Source organism: Lolium rigidum, chromosome 3 (assembly GCF_022539505.1).
Source record: "Lolium rigidum isolate FL_2022 chromosome 3, APGP_CSIRO_Lrig_0.1, whole genome shotgun sequence".
NCBI classification, from domain to species: Eukaryota; Viridiplantae; Streptophyta; class Magnoliopsida; order Poales; family Poaceae; genus Lolium; species Lolium rigidum.
The window spans coordinates 236760934-236775002 of NC_061510.1; the positions used below are offsets into that span (position 1 = coordinate 236760934).

A 14069-nucleotide genomic window follows, 5' to 3' on the forward strand; every position below is an offset into this window, starting at 1 on the left:
AGCTGGTGTGCGGCGGGCGGTTCAGATTCCGGACGGCTCGGGGCGAGCGGCGAGGGATTGCAGCGGTGAGCGGGCGACTGCAGCTGCGGATTACGCCGGCGGACGGCCTCGGTGGCTAGGCGAGCGGCGCGTGGTCTCGGTGGCGTCGTGGCCGGCGGGCGCTGGTTGCGGACATCGGCGAGCGGGTCAACGCGGCGGCGGCTGGTGAGAGGTTGAGCGGCGGGCGGGCGACGGGAGGCTGAGTGGCAGGCGTCGAGCAGGTGGCCTCGGCTACGTGCGTTTCTGCGATTCATCTCGTCGTTCGGCGGCGGCGGCGGATATAAGCGTCCAGTGGGTTGACGGCGGTCGGACTGTCGGCGGCAATCGGCATCATTTCGTGGGAGGACAGCTGGTAGCAAGTTTCTCCCGACATCTCACCTCTTTTCGTCGAAATTTCTTGTTCCCAATTTGATTGGTCAAACGTTGGGAGCAGGATTCTAGCAGCAACCTGAGCATGGACTCGCCTTGTTGCCGCGGCTGGAGAAGCGGCAGCTCGTACGTGTTCGTCTCCGGATTGGATCGAGTAGGCGGACTTCCTGCGATCTCGTTCTCCACCAGTACCTGAGGTCTCAGACCTCCACTAGCCGCTGAAATCGACCTCGACCTCTGTACCTTGAGCTCCAACCTTCGACCCGACTTGAAGATCCGGTTCAAGTTCTCCAACCTTCAGCTGCCTCCCAAGGTCAGGGATATTCCTCAAACTTCTGAATGATCATTTGGACTGTAGGGACTCTCCATATTATCAAAGATTACTAGTTATGTCAATTTTTTCTTTCTTGCATCTTTGTGCTTGATAATTGATACTGTCAATTAGAACTCCGTAAGTTATAATTATTTAAAGACTGAAATAACTACAATTGTGTGTGATCAAGTGTACATAGATTCAGCTGAAAGATCTCATGTTTCTTCTCTTGGTTAGATCATTTGGTAAACATAGCTAAAAACAAAATCACTTGTTTGGCAAATCAGGTTCTGCTTTCTATGATGGTACTATCAACAAGCTAGCTGCAGCTTCATATTTGAACTGGAAAGAGTACACAAAAACATTGACCACAGTGGGAATACGTAGACAAGAATTCGAAACACTTCGATCAATCTTTCTTTTTTTCCCCGTGTCTGGTAGGTGCAAGTAATTTTAGGGATCTAAATTTTAGAATTTTTGTTTACGTAACCTTCGAGCTAGCTAAAAGTCACTAGCAAAATCTATGATTGGTGAGATAGAAAGAACCTGAAGAAACTAATTAGAACCTGAACCTGAAGTTAACAGTAATTTTTTGGCCACCTGCAAATTTAACTGCCTGAATGCAAGTTCCAAACTGTATCAGGGCAGTGGATTAGTGCATGTATAGTCGAGGGTGACCCTGATGCTCCAGCTGTCCTCGTCTTGTCCCCATACCATAACCATACCACCATGATATGGATCTGAATGTACGAGCTGGCTCATTTGTTATCAGTCCCAGACATCTATTTGGCTCTCTTCCAATCTTCCACATGTTTGGATTTTTTTTAATGTTTGGATCTGAATGTACGAGCTGGCTCATTTGTTATCAGTCTCAGTCATCTATTTGGCTCACGTTCTTGTGGATACAATACATATAGGTTTGTCATTTATTTCCTGTTCTTGAAGATGTCATAGGAGTGCAGAACCACGGTAAAAATAGTCTCTGCCGAATGAAAACAGAAGCCTGAAATTTAGCGCTGCCGGTATGATGTGTTATTGGCGGATTCACTGGTTCTGTGTTGTCGGTATGAAAATTGATGGTAGTCTGAATGAAAAATGCATGGAAGTTGGCTAAACCTGTTAGTTGCTTTGCTTCTAACTTTGATAATGTTCCCAGCCTTAATAGATTTGGCCTTACGGACCAAAACAGATACAGTATGCCAAATGTATTTTAAATCTTGTGCGTTCTTATGCCCGAACATAATAATTCGTACTGTTGCAATCGGTTTGCTGCCTCATTGTTTCTTTAAAAAAATTAAAACACTTCATATGCTACTTCCGGACTAGTTCTTAAAAGGAAGTTTCTTTGGAACTGTCTTAAAACTAGTGTTATTGTATCAATATGCTCATGGAATTGTCGTGAGTGTCCAAATTAAGTTAGATCACGTTAGAATTTAGTTAGCTCAAGTCTGTTAGATTAGATCACGAAATGCAGAGGGGAAGCATTGAGTATTTGATGTTTTGGGCATTGCTAGAACTACAGTGGGACCTTTGGCTCAATTTTTTTGACATGAACCCGGGGATATTTGGCTTAGAATCGTTACATTAAACAACTGAAAATAGACGGAGGGTGACCTGCTCGTCATTGCATTGCTTTCTGGGTTAGGTAAGCTATGGGAGTTGGTGGTGATTACTAGGAAGTAAATTGTAATTGGTGGCTCTAAAAGCTCTCTTTTGAATTCCATAAATCAGTGGGACCTTGGTGGACATTTTGGTGTTTGCTGCGAGATTCTTACGTTCCAAAATTGATTCAGTTCAGTTAGTTGAATCCCTCAGAGGACAATAGAACACGATATGTTTGCCCAAATATGATTGTACTTTTTGCGAATAACTAATTAAATCAGCTTATTTGGTTGCGATGCAAAATTGTGTTATTGTGATTTTCTATGTAAATTTACTTCATATGAATAGCTCTACGTATCAGTTATGATTGTACTTTTTCCGAACTATAATTAAATCAGTTTATTTTGGTTGCGATGCAAAATTGTGTTATTGCAAAATTGTGTTATTGCGACTTTCTATGTAAATTTACTTCATACTAATAGCTGTACATATGAGTTTTATGATTTTACTTTTTCCGAACTAATTAAATCAGCTTATTTTGGTTGCGATGCAAAATTGTGTTATTGTGACTTTCTATGCAAAATCAGTACCGAGTTATTTAGCACTCCAGAGAACTCTGATTAAGTCCATACGGGTGAGGGCACTGTGAGGAGCATTTGCAAAAATAAAATAACATCTCTGACATGGTAACAATTGGTTGTGCTCCATTGAACAAATCTTTTTTTATGAAGAAAAAAGGTAGAGGATTCTCTATCTTATAGTTTCCATCAGCCCGAGGGCTAGAGTTGCAGCATGTAAAACTTTACAACCAGGTTTAGATCTGGCAAGGGAGAGAAAGAAAGATGGTATTCTATACGGAAGATCCAAATATTGTTTTTGGTTCAGATTCATGTGTACTCTAAGGTATTGATTTTTATGCAGCATTCCTCACCCTGGCCTGTCAATCGATGTTAAATGTTTGATTTATCCCGCCCTCTAACCAGGAGTAATCTATAACTGGAAGTCTGGAATTTTATTAGTTCATTCAGGTTTTTGCTTGTTAGTTTTCTGTGGCATAAACAGGATAAGAATGTGCTATTTTGGTGAGTATTCATGCGATTCTAGCTAGGCAGATGTGAATGTGCTATTCACTAACATTACTATTAAGATGCGGGTAGGAATTGTGGTACTGACATACTTCTGGAGAAATCTGTGGTGAATTAAGATGCGGGTTCTGAATTCATTGACTAGTTAGTTCTGAAAAGAATTCTTGCTTGTATCTAACGCCCAATTTATTAGAATCCTGTGCCTGATGAGTAGTAATTTTATAGGAATCTCATAAGAAATCGAGAGACGGAAGATGTATGCAAGGTACTTGGAGATGACGAGCAAGTATCTAGAGGTAATTTTGCGCATACAAAAAAATGTCAGTGTTTGTGTTCATGTTGCATCTGGCCTGGTTTTTTCCGAGGTGAGCTCAAGCCTAAATGCAGTGAGCATTTTTTAGTCCAGGTTGTGTGGACGAATTTAATTTGGTGACGACAAACTGCAAATGAACGTTGTACTAATAACTCAGATTCAGGAATCCTGATGTATCGTATGTTATCCTCGTCTCATTGGAAGCATTCAGCCATCACTGCAGTTTATGCCTCTCTATGACTCGGCTGTAATAATTTATTAAGAGTAACTCAACTATGTGTGTTGAGTAGCTAGTTTTAAAGTTTATGGAAGGCTAGCTACATACAGCAAGAGAAAATGGTGTATTTGGAAGGCATCACAATAGTTAGTAACTTGGGTCATGCATTTTTGTCACCTGAAATATACATCTTCTGGTTAGGCATATGATTCTTTCCATCCTATGTGCTCTACTTGATTCAACATAATTTTTTAATATACTTAGCTCTTCGTGTTGTTTTGCTTTAGATACTTTTTCGGATGCTTCTTATAGAATATTATCTGCTGTTTCAGGCACAAAAAAACAAAACATTCGCCATTGAGAGGAGAATGCCTAGCAATTATTTGACAATTGGAAAAAAACAGCATCACGTCTATCACTCGAGAGGCACAAGGGAATTTCCAGCTGATTTAATTGTACAGATGATTGCGCGAATTGAATTATTAATCTTGATGTAAATGTCATACGGTGTAGCTTTGTACTTATCACTCCTGAACATACATTACTCGCCATGGTGATGTTGGTATTTTTCTGTGTGGTGTTATTATGCCAAACAATATTTCGTTTCTTTTTTTACAGATGCATCAAGATTTATGTGATTTCAAAATTATGTGGCAGTTTATGAGCAAATAATGGAGTGCAGGTTTCAATTTTTTTACATTGATAATCTCACAAGGCAGCATCAGCATTTGGAGCGTGGGTTCCCGATGAGTACGATGAATTGACATTGAAATTTTATATCAAAATTCTTACATCAATCTGCTCTAATTGTTTAATAGTATCTCTCACAAGTGTTGGTCGATGGGCATAGCAGGATTCTTACGATCAATTCCTCCACTTCTATAGCTTTCTTACTTCAGCTGTACATACTTTACTTCACGAGGCCCAGCTGCGGTTCACTTTTCAGCCCACTAACGGCATGGTTGTGCGCGGGTGCACGAGCCGCCAGAGTTTACATCGCATGGGACAGTACTTTACGTCGGGTGGTGCCATGGGCGGGCGCGCGGGCGCGCGACGCGGCTACAAATCCGACCGGGGTGCAGAATAACTATTCTGCTCCCAGGGAGTCAAATAGCGCGTCTCTATATATATATATATATATATATATATATAGGACATATTTATACTACACCGCAGGTGTAGTTACACCCACGTGTGTTTCTCATAATCTAGAGAGTATCTATCATACCGGATAGTATGTACATGTAGTATGAAGTATATAAAACTATTTTGGAAGTATATATACTACTTTGTAGGCAGTATGTACATTTTTTTACGTAGACTCATTTTTTACGTATACATATGCATATATTTCGGATATATAGTGCAAACTATGGGTTCACTTGCATTTTTTTCATCAAACTTGGTTTGGGGTATCTTAGATATAGTATACGAACATACTCAAACCGATAAAGTATCGTATATACTTTCGTACGGAAGTATATAGATATGGGAGTAACTACACCCAGGGGTAGGAAGTATTTATCCTATATATATATATATATATATAGGTCTGCTATTCTCGAACCGGTTCGAGAATAAGTATTCTCGAACCCTTTCTGAACTTCCGCGTGTTTTCCTAGTGAACTTCTCGACGGAATACCAGAATTGCATGTTCGTGCGGACAGTATTTTCATTATGATTTTCAAACCGCTTACGGATTGATGCGTATAATATACCGTTGGATTCGCACGGAAATTTCGCAACTTTTTCGTGTTCATTGTTTTCCCAAATTCTACATTGATTAAAACTAATTTTAAATATACAAAACAACGTTTTCGCGGATTTCTCTATTTTTGTACAGTTTTGGGGTTCCAGTTTTCAAACCGTTTATCGAAATGATGCGTATGATATGCCGTTGGAAAGGTGCTGACTAGGCGCACCTTTTTCATGAAGAACACTTTTCTAAATTCTTTATAGTTTAAGAGCAGATTTGAAAATACGTGATTACGTTTTTCGAACTTCTCGGTTTTTCGAACTGTTTTTGGGGCTTATTTCCGAACCACTTATCGGAATTTTCAAAATGATATTGCGTTGAAAAGATATTGATTAGGGGAATCTTTTTCATGTTGAATGTTTTTCCAAATTCTAAATGGTTCTAGTTTAATTTCAGAAATACATAAAAGTGAAGATAACGCCGGCACAAGAACATTTCGAAATTGGCTCATCTAGATTGATTAGGTGTGGCATTGCGATATGTTGGAGTATTAGTAGAGTTATATTAGTGCTAATTGTACGTTGAGTTGGTCGATTTGCGCAATCGGTGGTTGTACGAACGATTTCTATGCGTATGATTTCCGTCCGGAAAAACGAGTGTATGAGGTGCTCGAATATAGAAGTGAACTTCCTTTATGTTAGTGAACTTCCGATCGCGGTATAAAAGTTTCGGGCATGTAATAAAATTATAGCGAACTTCGTGGATGTGAACTTCTTCTCCCCTGAATCTGAACTTCCCGACGGACTTCAATATTGTACAGGGCGAACTTCCAAAACTTTGGTCTAGTTTGAAGTGAAGTTCAGAAAATATAGCGAACTACCGTCGCATCTGCACTATCTGAACTTTCCCTTATCTGCATCTGAACTTCCAGACGGACCTCAACATTGTAAGGAGGTCATGTTTTGGCGGACAGTGTTTTGAGGTTGATTTTCATGCTGATTATCGGAATGATGCATATGATATACCGTTGGAAAGGTAAGGCAATTTCGCAACTTTTTCATTCAGAAACTTTTCTCAAATTCTTTACGGTTCAAAAATAATTTCAAAAATACATATTTAAACTATTTGTCGGATTGATGCATGCGATATATCGTTAAAAAGGTAAGAAAATGGCGCATCTTTTTTGTTCAGATTGTTTTCCCAAATTTTTCACGTTTTAAGAGCAGTTTCAAAAATACTCAAATCTGTTTTCGCGAACTTCTCCGATTTCATACTGTTTTGGGTCACATTTTTCAACCGGTTAGCCGGATAGACATGTGTGATATACCGTTAGAAACATGTAGAAAATGCACAACTTTTTTGTGCTGAACACTTTCCCAAATTATTAAATTGTTGGAAGTAATTTTTATATATACTAAAAAAGTGATGGTTGTTGGCACGCCAACGGTCTGAAATTAACACGCCTTTGGTAGTCGGTGAGGCAGGACGACATGGTAGAGTGAAAATCAGCTCATATTGGTGTCAACTACTGAAAGATAGGATCGATTTGGTCAATCGATGCATGCATGGATGGATTTAATACCTAAGATTTCCGCCCATGAAAAATTGAGTATGTGAACTGCCTCCTACAAGTATGTGAACTTCGCGGTAAATACTGGTGAACTGCCGATCGCGAATTATGATATATCAAACTTTTTTTTAATAAACTTTGCTGGAAAAAGATGAAATCCCAGAGTTGGCTAAACAAACTTGTATTTTTAATAAACTTTTGATGGCGAGCGGACTGTTGCCCTTGCACGAGGTGAACTTCAGTGTTGTTTGCTTGTATGCTTTAACTGAAATCAGTGGATGAACAAAAATGAGTAAACATCACGTGTGAAAAACATTGAGCATCATGTGTGTAAAAAGTTTACTGGAATTGTCCAATCTTTGTTCAAATACAAAGCTAGCAGACTATCTTTTTTCGAGTATCTTGCTCTTCCATCCCCGCACAATATCAGTTCACCCTTAACAGTGAACTTTAGGTATCATATTGAATATATTGAGGAAAAAAACCAGGAATAATGAATCCCGAAAAAATCAACTCTGGATTTTTGCAAACTATAATATGAACTCCCACAGCAAACAAATTGAACTCACGATAAAAATACTGCAAACGGAGTTATTCTAGCAGGCACGCGGATACAAGGGTGAACTGTCGACATGCACAAAAGTGAACTGTCCACACAAACAAAATTGAACTGATATACACTCATAATATAATAATATAAGGATCAAACATTTTATTGAATAAGCCAAAATAAAACTAGATTATGTGTGTAGAAAACTCAGAATATAAGGATCCTAATCAAGGCACAATCTCTAACCAACTGAGATTGTTGGATCCCTGGTATCTTCAAACAAATAGGTTACAGAACGACAAGATACACTTGCAAAGTCCATTATGCCCACTTGGTATCTTCAAACAAATAGGTTACAGAACGACAAGATACACTTGCAAAGTCCATTATGCCCACTTGTTAGAACTAGAGTAATTTAAGGAAGCACATCTAAGCTTTCAACATCTTGTAACACCATAGTACAAGCATAGCATTATGTCCACTTTGTCCGAACAGGCGATGAATTATTCCACAACCGCTGGCGAAGAAGCTATGAAGTGACTGTGCTGCTGAGGCAGGAGCAGAGGCAACGGAGGAGCTAGATCCAGCCCTGACATTTTGGGCGATGAATGGGGCTGCATCCTTCAGTTTGCCGCTGGAGTTGCCTAGCATTTACATTAACAGGGGCAAAGATTAGTACGAAAACATATATAGACTTTGTTGTCAATAGTCTGAGAATCAAGCAACCTTCCAAACATATATGACCTCACCTATAAAATGAAATGAAATCTCAGTGGCAATCAAAGTGCACACCCCAAGATCAACAGAATTTTTTGAAACACAAATTAACTTGCCAAACAACTAAGCTCCTAGAAAAATATGAACTTCATCTGCCGACGTAGTGCACTTCTCGAAAATTTTAAACCCACACTTCAATAAACAAAAGAAACCCAACTTCCAGAATCTCATGATTTGGAACCGTTTTTGGTTTTTTTTGTAATTAACTACCCACTACCTAGCAATGGTTTCTTTTATAACACGGTTAACTGCTGTTAATTTCAGAGGGTACGTTTTGAAATGAAAGTGGACTTCACGGCAAGGAAATACTGAACTATCATGCATTTAGATGAGGAGCATCACTACTAAGTGAGCTTTGATATTAAAAAAGTAGATTGAACACTACTTTTGATATTAAAAAAGAACTGCGCGCAAGAACCAAGTGAGCTTCCTGAAAGAATTTTGTGAACTTCCAAAAAATGATTGAACATTGCAGCCAAACATGGGTACACATCATTATCTCTAATCTAATGGTAGTTCAGAAGCATGGATACTCAAGTTCAGTATGACACAAATGGTAGACCAAACTTCACTTCAATTTATAAACTTGAACTTCGCTCTTTGTTGGTTTTTTTATTTAAGTTGCAATACATTGTGTGTTTTGACTAAAACCAACATGGACGAAGCGAACTCTGCGAAAACAGAGTGTGAACTTCGTCCCTAGGCTAAGTGAATTTTTTTAGTGCTTGCATCACCATTTTTAGTATTTTACATGGCGGATATTACATGTAGGGCACAAATTCCACCTACCTTCTCAGAACACGGCGGCGAGGAGGAGTTCAGAGGCAACTCAGGGAGTCCAACTATCCCTTCACAGTTCAAAGACGTGTTGACTCCCGACGCCCGCATGGCGAACTTCCTGGTGGGCTGCAACATGCCTATGAACAATAGAAATACTGGTGATCAATAAATTTTGAACTTATACATGGATAACCTGAACTTCAAGACAATATGAAGCTGAACTTGAATAGAGAGAGAAACTGAACTGCAATGCAACAACAGGTTATCATTGACAAGAGGCTCCAGTAGCTGGTGAACTTCGTGAGAATAAAATCTGAACTTGGTAGGCCCTCTTCCCTCTCCCTGTGATCCCCCGCCATGATTGAGGGGAATTGGATCTTTAGAAGTTCAGATATCACATGGTACACTATATCATCATCCTAGTTCTTGTACAAAAGAAAAAACATGAACTAATGTATATGGACGAGAATTTTAACAAGAGTGAACTTCTGTTTTCATGCACTTAACCGGAACAAAGAGTGAACTTCTTTAGCTATTCCAGAGCCAATTTTTGTAAATTACGAGTGTCAACACAGACAAGTATATTTTAATGGAAATCATTCCAGAAATATAGCTCTTCTTTATAGGCATAAAAGATTTTTTATGAAGTGAACTTTGCCTTTTCAGTGAACAAACCCTCTATAGCTTGACAAGTGGACTTTCTTTTTCATAGTAAATTGAACTTATTTTGCAGGTGAAATCGAATTGTTTCGACCAAAAAATGTATACTTAAAAATATAAACTTCCTGGTAACATAAATCTGAACTTGCACATAGACAAATGTGCACTTCCAAGCAATTACATAATGCATTAGTGGTGGTGGCATAGTAGTAGCTTCGCATGCTCAAGCAAAACAACATTATTTACTGAGCAAGGACAAGAGAAAAGATACACTTTTTACGCTTTAAATAAAGCCAATAAAAATCAACATCCTATGAAGAACTAGATAGGCAAAGAACCAACGCAATACGTGCAATAGGAAAACTGAACTTCTGCAGATATACTAATCGAACTCCTCGGAAGGCGTAGAATGGACCAACGTCATTGCCGTGCCGAGCAACCGACTACAAAACTAGAGGCCGTCCTAAAGCCAGGAAAAGCAGAAGGGGTCGGTGGTGTGCGCATCTTGCTGTGGGAGACAACCGAGCATGTCGCCGATGCATGTGCACTACGTTATACTACAAACTAAGAATGTGGGACTGGAACTGTTTCAACCAAACAAACTGAAAATTATATTGCTGAACGAAGGAACTCCATGACAAAGAAAATTGAACTTCAGAACATGTGTATGAACTTCAGAGTTATCAATAAACACACTACCTGGCTCATATGTATGAACTTCTCAATTAATTGTTTCGATGGGCAGGGGTTGTAGATGAGCACCAACACTGGCCTACCAGATCAAGGGCACGGTGCAGCGCGCCCAGTGAACAGACGAGATTCCACATCAGAGCAAATGGGAGCCCACGCCAGCGTTCGTGGTAGGCCAGGGAGTGATTGGTAGAGTTCATTTTTGATGAATTTCCAACTCTGCTATAGTGAAGTTTTCTGAATTTGGAACGTGGTATTATAATTACTGTAGGTGCTAATACTTCAGTGAGAATTGCAAGATGTTCTACAGAAGTTCTTAACTAATTCCATGTAAACAAAACTGCAGGGCAGAGTAGTGCTAATTCCGTAGTTCATCTTATTCATTAAGTCACTTATAAACTTATTCACGATGAAGAATATAAGCCAATATGTTTAAATGGAAAAGTTCAACAATAATTATATGTGCCAACAAAATATTAGTTGGCTGTTAAAACCATCTCAAAGAACATAGAAACATACTGTTTCTTATCTTACTTGTGAACTCCCGCAGCGGCAACCAATGGGCTCCCACATCTGAACTTCTCCCGGACTCCACCAGCACGTCAACAAATCGAGAATGACCTTGCGCTCCCCGGCTCCCGAGCTCCCGGAAATATAAACATGAACTTCGTCAATACAAAAGGTGAACTTGAGTTATTTTCCTATTAGACAAACATCAACGGAAAGTGCATATTTTCATGTACTATTTTTCCAAAAAGACATCGTCGGAGAAACAAGCAATGAACTTTTCACGATACCGAAAAGTGAACTTCTGAAATTATATTTGTGTGATACCGTGATGTAATTTGCTTGTAAAAACGTTCGAGACACACCAGCGAGTAGTTCGAAACACTACAACCTCACCGGCAATTCTAAAACCAACCAGCAGCAAAATCAATCCAGACATGAAATGAAATTCTAGCCCGACCCAGAGCCTTGCCACCATATATAGAGACGGAGGCCGGACTAGCAGTTGTGGACGCACTGTTTAAGAAGAAACATGGGAAAATGGAAGCGAACTTCCCCCATGCTGCCCATGTAGTGTCACTGCTGTCACCAGAGGAAATTGGACCGGCGACGTGCAACGTACCAGGGGGCTGAGACTGTAGTTGTGTCATCTTTCCTTTGAGTTCAGGGGTTCCCAGTAACCTTGGTAAAAGAGAGAAAAATCAGACGTCAAAGGTTTGTAGAAAAATGCCAATTGAGGAATATAAATATTTCAAACATGAAAATATTTTCTCTATCAAACAAAATCTTGCAGACAATAGTAGCTTAACCCTTGAAACACAACTAAATTAAAAAGTGAACTTGCCATTTTACACGAAGTGAAGCTGCAGGTCTATGTTCGGTAAACAAACCGATATAGCTTCCTATGGAAATTAGGAGTGTTACCATAGACGAGGCATATTCCTATGGAAATTATTCTACAAATATAGTTCTTATTTATGAAGTGGACTTCGGATTTTCAGTAAACAAACCGATATAGCTTTATATTCACAGTAAATTGAACTTCTTTTGCAAGTCAAATCGAATTGTTTTGACCAAAAAAAAATTATACTAGAAAAGAGGAACTTCCTGGTAACATAAATAGATGAATCGAACTGCCCACAAAATAGAAGCAAACTTCTTACTATGCTGGTTTCTTTTACTAATCTATAGTCGATTTTTAAGTGGAGGAGCAACAAGCACTATACCATACCTCTGGACGAAGTCCGGGGAGGCCATCGCTGTGCTCAAGAGGAAGCTGGGGCAGCGCCACCTGAACTCCACGCGATGCCACATGAACTCTGCACCCAGTGCCCTGAAAAATCATCAGACAAATTCATTGGAGATAGGTCGGGTGAAGACAAGCTGGAGCACCGGGAGAAGCAGGGGGTCGGTGGGACGTGCGTGGGCCCATCCGACGGTGCATGTGGATAGGGGGGACGATCCGGCAGATGGCAGGACAAGATGGCCGCTCGCGTGTCTGTGGCCGGAGGCGCGGCACATGTCCTACAAAAGTGAACTCCCTGAAAATTTAAAGTAAACTTCCCGAAAAGAAAAAAGAATGAAATTCTAGATGCATTCAGTTAACTTCCATGTGAACTCCATGTTTTATGCATGGTTCAAACAAAATTACAGTGAAGTACTTTTTATATTTTGACATTCTGGAGCATTCAACAACATGTCAGTGTGAAGTGCGTATTCACGGGAAAGAAGAGGCGAGCTTCACAGTATAGTTGATGTGAACTTCTGCCATGTGCACCTGTAAAAAAACAAAACAATAAATTGTGAACTGCAGTTTGTCCGCCTATGTAATCTCTGTAAATTTTACATATATAAATAGTGAACTTTCAAGTGCATACGGATTGAACTTCACAGTAAAACAAATACAAAATCCATGTGCGGCCAGAACTTCCTTTAAAGAATGAACTCTTAGTGAATACCAAACAAACATCCAAATTGTTGAACTCTTTGGACCGAAGAAAATAAACTTACAAAATGGAGCCCACTTCTACTTTTTTACATATAATGAACTGGCTATTTTCTCGTATGTGCACTTCCGGACAAATATACTTTCTATTAGTTTCTCTGTAGAGTAGGACTAAAAAGAGTTAACTTTTTTTTTACAAGAAAATGAACTTCACTCTTATATTCGCGACGAAATAAAAATAACAAACTTCCAGTGTTAAAATATAATTCATTGATGCAGCGTTGAAGTGATCTTTTACAGACGGAATAAGTCAACTTCCTCTAAAGGCTTCGTGAGGTGGACTCTCCCTCATATCGAACTGAACTTTCATCCGACCAAATAATGAACTTCAGAACCAATTGCGCACCTGGACTTGGATGACATAGACGATGGTGCAATCCTAGTCGTACTCCAACATGCCAGCGTCTCGTTCCCGTCTGCTACTGCCGACAGCACCATGACGCTCATCCCTGAGATGCAGAGAAGAAAGTTTAGAGAAGTGAGAGAAGTTCAGATCAACATAATGCGCATTTTAACAACACAAGGTCTCAAAATATCTGTAAGAAAATGCAAACTCACTTTTTACAGATGAATCGAACTGCTTTGACCCAAAAATATGAACTTCTCTGTCATACATGGACAATTCATAGTATTAAAAGCACGCATCCAGCCATCCGTGATCGTGTTTTTGAGGTAGAACCTGGAGAAGCGTAGCTGCACAGTGAACTACTGTCTGAACTACACCGGATTCTACCCTCGCTCATACCGTGTTACTGTGAGACGACGGCAATAGTGCGTGACGAAGTAAACTTCCTGGAAGAAAAGACAAACTTCAATCATGAGATGAACTGGATTTCGTTTGTTTAAGTTCTGAACTTCTAAAATATCTTTGTGCTTACCAAAGAAATGTTTGAGAA

The 14069-nt window shown here is 39.6% G+C and overlaps 2 long non-coding RNA genes across 2 annotated transcripts; one reads left to right on the forward strand and one right to left on the reverse strand.

Annotated features, from left to right (window-relative positions):
- The first annotated feature begins 238 nt into the window (after positions 1-238).
- On the forward strand, positions 239-4607 carry LOC124703168. Its single transcript, XR_007002975.1, has 4 exons — positions 239-391; positions 473-721; positions 3634-3704; positions 4271-4607. It is a non-coding gene; the product is annotated as an uncharacterized LOC124703168 (long non-coding RNA).
- A 3610-nt stretch (positions 4608-8217) lies between these two features.
- On the reverse strand, positions 8218-9653 carry LOC124700558. Its single transcript, XR_007001771.1, has 3 exons — positions 9557-9653; positions 9321-9448; positions 8218-8398 (listed from the first exon to the last, which is right to left on the reverse strand). It is a non-coding gene; the product is annotated as an uncharacterized LOC124700558 (long non-coding RNA).
- Positions 9654-14069: the final 4416 nt, after the last annotated feature.